We start from the raw sequence: 12,500 nt of genomic DNA, 5'->3' as shown, positions 1-12,500 counted from the left end.
ACAATAAATGTTTGATTTGTTTGATGAAGTCCATCATTTCCGGTCACAACTTGCAGGCTTGTTTTCGAGTTGCTGTGCGTTTTGTTGCTAACCTGTTTTGCTACCTGACAACTTTACGGTTTTCACTTTTTAATTACCGTTCATATATTTATTTATTTTTTCCTCAACTTTTTCACTCCGGACGCTTTATCTGGACACGATTCGTCAGGACCTCCAACAGCCGAAGCTAAGTAGTAACATTAACATGATGACTTCTAATTGCAGCCGCTGTACTCGGCTTACGGCGAGGATAGCTGTGCTGCAAGCCCAGCTTCAGACGCAATCGTTAGGCAAGGGTAATTTCAGTGTAGGAAAGGATGAAATAGCGTCTGTGGCACCAGTAAGTACAGATAGTAGTGTAAATCCCCTGGCACAGTCCCCGCAGCCGGTAATTTCAGTGTAGGAAAGGATGAAATAGCGTCTGTGGCACCAGTAAGTACAGATAGTAGTGTAAATCCCCTGGCACAGTCCCCGCAGCCGACCAACTTGCTGTAGGAACGCTCAACCGGTGTCGCTCATTCAGCCGACAGAAACTTTCAACCGGTTTTCCCCATTAAGCAGCGGGTCGGAGTCAGAGGCCGATTCTTCTCTGGTCTCTACTCCTCCCGTTACGGGGTCTGAGACGCCGAAGCTTCCCACCATTAGCTCTGACAAATTGAAAACTCTAGTCATTGGCGACTCCATTACCCGCAGTATTAGACTTAAAGCGAATCATCCAGCGATCATACACTGTTTACCCGGGGGCAGGGCTACCGACGTTAAGGCTAATCTGAAGATGGTGCTGGCTAAAGCTAAAACTGGCGAGTGTAGAGAGTATAGAGATATTGTTATCCACGTCGGCACCAACGATGTTAGGATGAAACAGTCAGAAATCACTAAGCGCAACATAGCTTCTGCGTGCATATCAGCTAGAAAGATGTGTCGGCATCGAGTAATTGTCTCTGGCCCCCTCCCAGTTAGGGGGAGTGATGAGCTCTACAGCAGAGTCTCACAACTCAATCGCTGGTTGAAAACTGTTTTCTGCCCCTCCCAAAAGTTAGAATTTGTAGATAATTGGCCCTCTTTCTGGGACTCACCCACAAACAGGACCAAGCCTGACCTGCTGAGGAGTGACGGACTCCATCCTAGCTGGAGGGGTGCTCTCATCTTATCTACCAACATAGACAGGGCTCTAACTCCTCTAGCTCCACAATGAAATAGGGTGCAGGCCAGGCAGCAGGCTGTTAGCCAGCCTGCCAGCATAGTGGAGTCTGCCATTAGCACAGTCAGTGTAGTCAGCTCAGCTATCACCATTGAGACCGTGTCTGTGCCTCGACCTAGGTTGGGCAAAACTAAACATGGCGGTGTTCGCCTTAGCAATCTCACTAGGATAAAGACCATCTCCATTCCTGTCATTACTGAAAGAGATCATGATACCTCACATCTCAAAATAGGGCTACTTAATGTTAGATCCCTTACTTCAAAGGCAATTATAGTCAATGAACTAATCACTGATCATAATCTTGATGTGATTGGCCTGACTGAAACATGGCTTAAGCCTGATGAATTTACTGTTTTAAATGAGGCCTCACCTCCTGGCTACACTAGTGACCATATCCCCCGTGCATCCCGCAAAGGCGGAGGTGTTGCTAACATTTACGATAGCAAATTTCAATTTACAAAAAAAAAAATGACATTTTCGTCTTTTGAGCTTCTAGTCATGAAATCTATGCAGCCTACTCAATCACTTTTTATAGCTACTGTTTACAGGCCTCCTGGGCCATATACAGCGTTTCTCACTGAGTTCCCTGAATTCCTATCGGACCTTGTAGTCATAGCAGATAATATTCAAATCTTTGGTGACTTTAATATTCACATGGAAAAGTCCACAGACCCACTCCAAAAGGCTTTCAGAGCCATCATCGACTCAGTGGGTTTTGTCCAACATGTCTCTGGACCCACTCACTGTCACAGTCATACGCTGGACCTAGTTTTGTCCCATGGAATAAATGTGGTGGATCTTAATGTTTTTCCTCATAATCCTGGACTATCGGACCACCATTTTATTACGTTTGCAATTGCAACAAATAATCTGCTTAGACCCTAACCAAGGAACATCAAAAGTCGTGCTATAAATTCACAGACAACACAAAGATTCCTTGATGCCCTTCCAGACTCCCTCTGCCTACCCAAGGACGCCAGAGGACAAAAATCAGTTAACCACCTAACTGAGGATCTCAATCTAACCTTGCGCAATACCCTAGATGCAGTTGCACCCCTAAAAACAAAAAAAATGTCTCATAAGAAACTAGCTCCCTGGTACACAGAAAATACCCGAGCTCTGAAGCAAGCTTCCAGAAAATTGGAACGGAAATGGCGCCACACCAAACTGGAAGTCTTCCGACTAGCTTGGAAGGACGGTACCGTGCAGTACCGTAGAGCCCTTACTGCTGCTCGATCATCCTATTTTTCTAACTTAATTGAGGAAAATAAGAACAATCCGAAATTCCTTTTTAATACTGTCGCAAAGCTAACTAAAAAGCAGCATTCCCCAAGAGAGGATGACTTTCACTTTAGCAGTGATAAATTCATGAACTTCTTTGAGGAAAAGATTATGATTATTAGAAAGCAAATTACGGACTCCTCTTTAAACCTGCGTATTCCTCCAAACCTCAGTTGTCCTGAGTCTGCACAACTCTGCCAGGACCTAGGATCAAGAGAGACGCTCAAGTGTTTTAGTACTATATCTCTTGACACAATGATGAAAATAATCATGGCCTCTAAACCTTCAAGCTGCATACTGGACCCTATTCCAACTAAACTACTGAAAGAGCTGCTTCCTGTGCTTGGCCCTCCTATGTTGAACATAATAAACGGCTCTCTATCCACTGGATGTGTACCAAACTCACTAAAAGTGGCAGTAATAAAGCCTCTCTTGAAAAAGCCAAACCTTGATCCAGAAAATATAAAAAACTATCGGCCTATATCGAATCTTCCATTCCTCTCAAAAATTTTAGAGAAGGCTGTTGCGCAGCAACTCACTGCCTTCCTGAAGACAAACAATGTATACGAAATGCTTCAGTCTGGTTTTAGACCCCATCATAGCACTGAGACGGCACTTGTGAAGGTGGTAAATGACATTTTAATGGCATCGGACCGAGGCTCTGCATCTGTCCTCGTGCTCCTAGACCTTAGTGCTGCTTTTGATACCATCGATCACCACATTCTTTTGGAGAGATTGGAAACCCAAATTGGTCTACACGGACATGTTCTGGCCTGGTTTAGATCTTATCTGTCGGAAAGATATCAGTTTGTCTCTGTGAATGGTTTGTCCTCTGACAAATCAACTGTAAATTTCGGTGTTCCTCAAGGTTCCGTTTTAGGACCACTATTGTTTTCACTATATATTTTACCTCTTGGGGATGTTATTCGAAAACATAATGTAAACTTTCACTGCTATGCGGATGACACACAGCTGTACATTTCAATGAAACATGGTGAAGCCCCAAAATTGCCCTCGCTAGAAGCATGTGTTTCAGACATAAGGAAGTGGATGGCTGCAAACTTTCTACTATTAAACTCGGACAAAACAGAGATGCTTGTTCTAGGTCCCAAGAAACAAAGAGATCTTCTGTTGAATCTGACAATTAATCTTAATGGTTGTACAGTCGTCTCAAATAAAACTGTGAAGGACCTCGGCGTTACTCTGGACCCTGATCTCTCTTTTGAAGAACATATCAAGACCATTTCGAGGACAGCTTTTTTCCATCTACGTAACATTGCAAAAATCAGAAACTTTCTGTCCAAAAATGATGCAGAAAAATTAATCCATGCTTTTGTCACTTCTAGGTTAGACTACTGCAATGCTCTATTTTCCGGCTACCCGGATAAAGCACTAAATACACTTCAGTTAGTGCTAAATACGGCTGCTAGAATCCTGACTAGAACCAAAAAATTTGATCATATTACTCCAGTGCTTGCCTCTCTACACTGGCTTCCTGTCAAAGCAAGGGCTGATTTCAAGGTTTTACTGCTAACCTACAAAGCATTACATGGGCTTGCTCCTACCTATCTCTCTGATTTGGTCCTGCCGTACATACCTGTACGTACGCTACGGTCACAAGACGCAGGCCTCCTAATTGTCCCTAGAATTTCTAAGCAAACAGCTGGAGGCAGGGCTTTCTCCTATAGAGCTCCATTTTTATGGAACGGTCTGCCTACCCATGTCAGAGACGCAAACTCGGTCTCAACCTTTAAGTCTTTACTGAAGACTCATCTCTTCAGTGGGTCATATGATTGAGTGTAGTCTGGCCCAGGAGTGGGAAGGTGAACGGAAAGGCTCTGGAGCAACGAACCGCCCTTGCTGTCTCTGCCTGGCCGGTTCCCCTCTTTCCACTGGGATTCTCTGCCTCTAACCCTATTACAGGGGCTGAGTCACTGGCTTGCTGGGGCTCTCTCATGCCGTCCCTGGAGGGGGTGCGTCACCTGAGTGGGTTGATTCACTGTTGTGGTCATCCTGTCTGGGTTGGCGCCCCCCCCCCCCTTGGGTTGTGCCGTGGCGGAGATCTTTGTGGGCTATACTCAGCCTTGTCTCAGGATGGTAGGTTGGTGGTTGAAGATATCCCTCTAGTGGTGTGGGGGCTGTGCTTTGGCAAAGTGGGTGGGGTTATATCCTTCCTGTTTGGCCCTGTCCGGGGGTGTCCTCGGATGGGGCCACAGTGTCTCCTGACCCCTCCTGTCTCAGCCTCCAGTATTTATGCTGCAGTAGTTTATGTGTCGGGGGGCTGGGGTCAGTTTGTTATATCTGGAGTACTTCTCCTGTCCTATTCGGTGTCCTGTGTGAATCTAAGTGTGCGTTCTCTAATTCTCTCCTTCTCTCTTTCTTTCTCTCTCTCGGAGGACCTGAGCCCTAGGACCATGCCCCAGGACTACCTGACATGATGACTCCTTGCTGTCCCCAGTCCACCTGGCCATGCTGCTGTTCCAGTTTCAACTGACCTGAGCCCTAGGACCATGCCCCAGGACTACCTGACATGATGACTCCTTGCTGTCCCCAGTCTACCTGGCCATGCTGCTGCTCCAGTTTCAACTTCCACCTGACTGTGCTGCTGCTCTAGTTTCAACTGTTCTGCCTTATTATTATTCGACCATGCTGGTCATTTATGAACATTGAACATCTTGACCATGTTCTGTTATAATCTCCACCCGGCACAGCCAGAAGAGGACTGGCCACCCCACATAGCCTGGTTCCTCTCTAGGTTTCTTCCTAGGTATTGGCCTTTCTAGGGAGTTTTTCCTAGCCACCGTGCTTCTCCACCTGCATTGCTTGCTGTTTGGGGTTTTAGGCTGGGTTTCTGTACAGCACTTTGAGATATCAGCTGATGTACGAAGGGCTATATAAATAAATTTGATTTGATTTGATTTGATCATTTATGTCCAAAATACCTCATTTTGTTAGCTCGTTTAGTACACAATCCAAACTCACGATGCGCGGGCAAGTCCAGGCGAAAGTTCAGAAGAAAAGTCATATTACAATTCTTAGAAACATGTCAAAAAGAAAAAAAATCAATGTTTCAGATGTTTTTATCATAAATCTTCAATAATCTTCCAACCGGAAAATTCCTTTATCTGTAGAATTGCAATGGAACGCAAGCTAACTCTCATGTGTGCTCGCGTGATCAGCTCATGCCACTCTGGCAGACCTATGACTCATTCAGCTCCCATTTCCCCCTCCTTCACAGTAGAAGTATCAAACAAGTTTCTAAAGACTGTTGACATCTAGATGAAGCCGTAGGAAGTGCAATATGACCCCATAGCCATGGTATATTCGATAGGCAATGACTTGAAAAACTACAAACCCCAGATTTCCCACTTCCTGTTGGATTTCTTCTCGGGTTTTTGCCTGCCATATGAGTTCTGTTATACTCACAGACATCATTCAAACAGTTTTTGAAACTTCAGAGTGTTTTCTATCCAAATCCACTAATAATATGCATATATTAGCAACTGGGCCTGAGTAGCAGGCAGTTTACTCTGGGCACCTTATTCATCCAAGCTACTCAATACTGCCCCCCAGTCCCAAAGAAGTTAACAAGTAATTTGTGGAGTGGTTGAAAAATATATATGTTTTGTACACTGACATCTTATTGATGTCACTTGTTAAATCCACTTCAATCAGTGAATATAGATGTAGATGAAGGGGGAGAAGACAGATTTTTATACCTTGAGACATGTATTGTGTATGTATCATTCACAGGGTGATTGGGAAAGAGAATATATTGAAGTTTTTGAACAGAGTTTGGTAGTAGGTGCCAGGTGCAACATTTTGTTTCAAGAACTGCAATGCTGCTGGTTTTTCACCCTCAACAGTTTCCCGTGTGCTTCAAGAATGGTCCACCGTCCAAAAGACATTCAGCCAACTTGACACAACTGTGGGAAGCATTTGAGTCAACAAGGGGTTGCCTCCCTGTGGAATGCTTTCAACACAAAAAGCAAGTTCTGCAGGCTCTAGTTCTGTCTGATCTTGATTATTGTCCAGTCTTGTTGTCCAGTGCTACAAGGAAAGACCTAGTTAAGCTGCAGCTGGCCCAGAACAGAGCGGCACGTTTTGCTCTTAATTGTAATCAGAGGGCTGATATAAAATACTATGCATACCAGTCTCTCTTGGATAAGAGTTGAGGAGAGACTGACTGCATCACTTCTTTTTATAAGAAACATTGTGTTGAAAATCCCCAATTTTATGCAGTCAATTTACACACAGCTCTGCCACACACACTTATCCCACCAGGGGTCTTTTCATAGTCCCCAAATCCAGAACAAATTCAAGAAAATATCCGATATTATATAGAGCCCTTATTGCATGGAACTTCCTTCCATCTTATATTGCTCAAATAAACAGCAAACCTGGTTTAAAAACAGATAAAGTGACACCTCATGGCACATCTTCTCTCCCCTATTTGACCTAGATAGTGTGTGTGTATGCATTGATATGTAGGCTACGTGTGCCTTTAAAAAATATGTATGTAGTTCTGTCCTTGAGCTGCTGTTTTCTATTGATGTTCTGTATTATGCCATTCTGTATTATGTTTCATGTTGAACCCCAGGAAGAGTAGCTGCTGCTTTTGCAAAATATAATGGGGATCCTAATAACATTTCAAATACCTTGTAAAGTCTATGCCCTGAGGAATTGAGTCTGTTCTGAAGGCAAAAGGGGGTGTACAACTCAATATTAGGAAGGTGTTCTTAATGTTTTGTACACTCACTGCATATGGTACATACATTGCCTTCAGGAAGTATTCACACCCCTTGACTTTTCCCACATTTTTTTGTGTTGCAAAGTGGATTAAAGTTTATGTAATTGTCATGTTTCTTCAACAATCTACACAAACTACTGTAAATGAATGTTTTAATGGAAAATTAAACACTAATATATCTTGTTTAGATAAGTAGTCAACTCCCTGAGTCAATGCATGTTAGAATAACCCTTTGCAGTGATTACAGCTGTAAGTCTTTCTTGGTAAGGCTGTAAGGGCTTTGCACACATGGATTGTAAAATATTTGGCAGTTATTCTTTGCCCAAAATGCTATACAGACATTTTAAAAGTGCACAAGGCGAGACCCAGATGCAGGCACGGGAGGCAGATGGTTTGAGTCTTTGATATTTATTACATCCAAAAGGGGTAGGCAAGAGAATGGTCATGGACATGCAAAAGGTCAAAACCAGTTCAGAGTCCAGGAGGTACAGTGTGGCAGGCAGGTTCGAGGTCAGGGCAGGCAGAATGGTCAGGCAGACAGGCACAGAGTCCAGAAAACAAGCAAGGGCCAAATCCAGGAGGACCAGTAAAAAATGATGGAAACGTCAGGAGCACGGGAAAAACACTGGTTGACTTGGAACATACAAGATGAACTTGCACAGAGAGACAGGAAACACAGGGATATATACACCATTCAACGGCATCTTGGTAAGTAACTCCAGTGTATATTTGGCCTTATGTTTTAGGTAATTGTCTTGCTGAAAGGTGAATTTCAAATCAAATCAACATTTATTTGTCACATACACATGTTTAGCAGATGTTATTGTAGTGAAATGCTTGTGTTTCTAGCTCCAACAGTGTAGTAATATACAATAAGCAATATATATAAGTAATATCTAATAATACACACAATCGAAAGTAAAGGAATGGAATTAAGAATATATAAATACAGTATATACATATGAGATGGGTAATGCAAAATATGTAAACATTATTATTAAAGTGACTAGTGTTCCAATTATTGGGCAGACCGCACCACCCTCTGGAGAGCCCTATGCTTGTGGGTGGTGCAGTTGCCGTGCCAGGCGGTGATACAGCCCGACAGGATACTCTCAATTGTTCATCTGTAAAAGTTTGTGAGGGTTTTATGTGCCAAGACACATTTCTTCAGCATCCTTAGGTTTGTGCTTTAAAAGTCTCTCCTCAACTGAGGGACCTTACAGATTGTGTGTCTGGTACAGAGATTTTGTAGTCATAAAATAATCATGCTAAACACTATTATTGCACACAGAGTGAGTCCATTCAACTTATTATGTGACTTGTTAATCCATTTCTCCTCCTGAACTTATTTATGTTTGCCATAAAAAAAGTTTGATGACTTTTTGACTCAAGACATTTCAGTGTTTCTTTTTTTATTAATTACTGAACATTTCTAAAAACATAATTCCATTTTCACATTATGGGGTATTGTGAGTAGATCAGACACAAAATCTGAATTTACTTCATTTTAAATGGATCTGAAACCTAAAAGAAATGTGTGGAATAAGTCAAGGGTGTGAATACTTCCTGAAGGCACTGTATTTGTATTATTTTATTAAAGCGGTTGTGACGCTCATCATACATAATTGTCTGACGCATGATTATAGAATTACCGTGCCAGCCCATCAGGCATTGGGTCTGTGGTATCTAACAAACATACAAAAATGGGTCAGGTAAAATGGGATGGAATCCACTCTTGCACAATGTGTTACACAAACACACACACACACACACAGGCACACACATGTGGTTTGCGTGTACGCCTGTTGCTTTACGCCTGTTGTCTTTGCACTCGCTGTTGAAGATACATCAGCTTCCAGCTGACATACTCCAGACCTCTGATCCCTGCTTCTTATCAAACACAGACACAACCTGAAACACCCAGCTTGACGTTCCTGAAAGTCCTTACGCAGTAAGGTTAGAACAGGAGGAAGGATGAGAGGGGAGGAGGGGCAGAGGGAAGGAGGGATTGAATGGATGGAAGATATATCTGCTATCTCTCCGCAGTTACTGTGAGAACATTGCCTTTTATGGTGTGTGTGTGTGTGTGTGTGTGTGTGTGTGTGTGTGTGTGTGTGTGTGTGTGTGAATACTTGTCCTGCTGCCAACTATATGACACAGGCTGATCTATTTAATCAAAGGGCAGTTTTCTTCTTTACATGAGGGAGTTGCTCCCTCGTTCTATAAAGGAAACCAGTGAGTGAAGGGATTAGCCTTCAACCGCTCCCACCTGTCCCTTGGCATCCATCCATCTCTCTTCCTTCCTCTATTTGACTCTTCTCTACTGTCATTCTGCTCTCCACCCTGTCCCCCCTTCCCTCTCAGCAGCGGTATGCTTATGGTGGGATTTTTTTCCCCCCGACATTCTTTCACTCTCTCTCGTCCTCTCTCTCTCGCTCTCCATCTTTCTTTCTCTCACCCTGTTATTTTACAGTTTACATCTCTCCGTTGTTAATAAGGAAACTGAGGTTTCTGGCTCTGGGGAAGGAGGGTGGTGGTGTGGCTGACATCTTGTCTTCCTGGTCTACATTCTAGTCAAGTAGGATACATATTATCTCAGCTCACAGTAACACCAGTCGAGAGTCAATCGACCTTTCCTCTTTTAGTGATATGTAAAATGTAGGGGCGGCAGGTCATTCCAATATTTTGGGGAGGGGTTTGTTTACAGTTCTTTTTGTGCAGCCGTGAGTGAGAGTGTCATTCCAGTTTATTTAATATGTTGTGTCATGCTAAAACATGAAACACTCATGTGTGGCCTTGAGTCAATTGAGAACTGTTAACTAAGTCAATAGGCCTTGAGTCAATTGAGAACTGTTAACTAAGTCAATAGGCCTTGAGTCAATTGAGAACTGTTAACTAAGTCAATAGGCCTTGAGTCAATTGAGAACTGTTAACTAAGTCAATAGGCCTTGAGTCAATTGAGAACTGTTAACTAAGTCAATAGGCCTTGAGTCAATTGAGAACTGTTAACTAAGTCAATAGGCCTTGAGTCAATTGAGAACTGTTAACTAAGTCAATAGGCCTTGAGTCAATTGAGAACTGTTAACTAAGTCAATAGGCCTTGAGTCAATTGAGAACTGTTAACTAAGTCAATAGGCCTTGAGTCAATTGAGAACTGTTAACTAAGTCAATAGGCCTTGAGTCAATTGAGAACTGTTAACTAAGTCAATAGTTCTCAGTTCTCTCCTCAGGGACACCCAGCCATTCCAGACCTAGCACACCTGATTCAACTTGTTAATGACCCTATTTTTCAATTTTTGCCTAAAATGACATACCCAAATCTAACTGCCTATAGCTCAGAACCTGAGGCAAGGATATGCATTTTCTTCATACCGTTTGAAAGGAAACACTGTTGAAATGTGATTAATGTAGGAGAATATAACACATTAGATCTGGTAAAATATAATACAAAACAAAAAAACACGTGTTTTCATATTTTATTTTTTCATTCTCTTTGAAATGCAAGAGAAAGGCCATTCATTCAGATAGGAATTTAGATGTTGTCCCCAAGATGACAGCAGTGTGTGTGTGTGCAAAGTATCAGACTGATCCAGTGAAGAATTTTCCAAAATGTGCCGAATTGGTCAATTTGTACATTTTCAAGTTACATAACTATCGACAACGTACAACAATGATATGGTAATAAAACATTTCAGTTTACAAACTACCAGGAAATGTCATACATGATGGATCGTTAGCTTATACACTAACTTTCACACATCTAGATGGCCGGGAGGGGTGGGTGTGGAGACAGCAGTGGGGTCAAACTGTAGAACCCAGTTCCTACATTTTAACATATATTTATTTTTCAAACAAAACTTCACTACATTGTATCTCTGGGACGCTCAGGATGACAAATCAAGAGAAAGATTACTGAATGTAAGTACATGAAGTACCTTCAGAGGTGAATGTATCTAACCAGTTGCTGTGCTATAAGTGTTTTGTTATTGTGCACTATAAACAATAGCATGGTATTTATTTTCTGCAATAGTTACTGTAAATTGGGTACTGCAGTTATGATACTAATAATTTAAGGTTTCTGCCCATATTAGACATGTCTATGTCCCGGAAAGTTGGCTGTTGTATACAACATTTTCTAGTCACATTATCGCATATTGTTTTATTTCAGCTTCTTTTTCTTTCATTACATTCCCAGTGTGTAGGAAGTTTACATACACTCAATTAGCATTTGGTAGCATTGCCTTTAAATTGTTTAACTTGGGTCAAACATTTCGGGTAGCCTTCAAAAAGCTTCCCACAATAAGTTGGGTGAATTTATGCCCATTCTTCCTGACAGAGCTGGTGTAACTGAGTCAGTTTTGTAGACCTCCTTGCTCACACTTTTTCAGTTCTGCCCACAAATGTTCTATAGGATTGAGGCCAGGGCTTTGTGATAGCCACTCCAATACCTTGACTTTGTGTTCCTCAAGCCATTTTTCCACAACTTTGGAAGTATGTTTGGGGTCATTGTCCAATTGGAAGACCCATTTGCGAACAAGCTTTAACTGATGTCTTGAGATATTGCTTCAATATATCCACAATTCTCCTCCCTCATGATGCTATCTTTTTTGTGAAGTGCACCAGTCCCTCCTGCAGCAATGCACCCCCAAAACATGATGCTGCCACCCACGTACACCCACTGTTGGGATGGTGTTCTTCAGCTTGCAAGCTGATTTAGGACTTGTTTTACTGTGGATATAGATACCTTTGTACCTGTTTCCTCCAGCATCTTCACAAGGTCCTTTGCTGTTGTTCTGGGATTGATTTGCACTTTTTGCACGAAAGTACATTAATTTCTAGGAGACAGAACACGTCTCCTTCCTGAGCGGAATGATGGCTGAGTGGTCCCATGGTGTTTATACTTGCGTACTATTGTTTGTACAGATGAACGTGGTACCTTCAGGCTTGTTATTATTAACGTGACCTTCAGGCGTTTGGAAATTGCTCCCAAGGATGAACCAGACCTGTGGAAGTCTACTATTTTTTTCTGAGGTCTTGGCTGATTTATTTTGGTTTTCCCATGATGTCACGCAAAGAGGCACTGTGTTTGAAGGTAGGCCTTGAAATACATCCACAGGTACACCTCTAATTGACTCAAATTATGTCAGTTAGCCTATCAGAAGATTCTAAAGCCATGACATCATTTTATGGAATTTTCCAAGCTGTTTAAATGCACAGTCAGCCTAGTGT

At 42.4% G+C, this 12,500-nt stretch overlaps 1 protein-coding gene across 1 annotated transcript in view; it reads left to right on the top strand.

The window, feature by feature from the left end:
- Positions 1–12,500, top strand: part of LOC109866076 (voltage-dependent T-type calcium channel subunit alpha-1G-like) — a 190,771-nt gene that overhangs the window by 89,262 nt on the left and 89,009 nt on the right. The gene's annotated exons all lie outside the window — the stretch shown is intronic.

Source organism: Oncorhynchus kisutch, linkage group LG20 (genome assembly GCF_002021735.2).
Source record: "Oncorhynchus kisutch isolate 150728-3 linkage group LG20, Okis_V2, whole genome shotgun sequence".
Classification (NCBI taxonomy): domain Eukaryota; kingdom Metazoa; phylum Chordata; class Actinopteri; order Salmoniformes; family Salmonidae; genus Oncorhynchus; species Oncorhynchus kisutch.
This window is presented reverse-complemented; position numbering and strand designations above follow the sequence as displayed.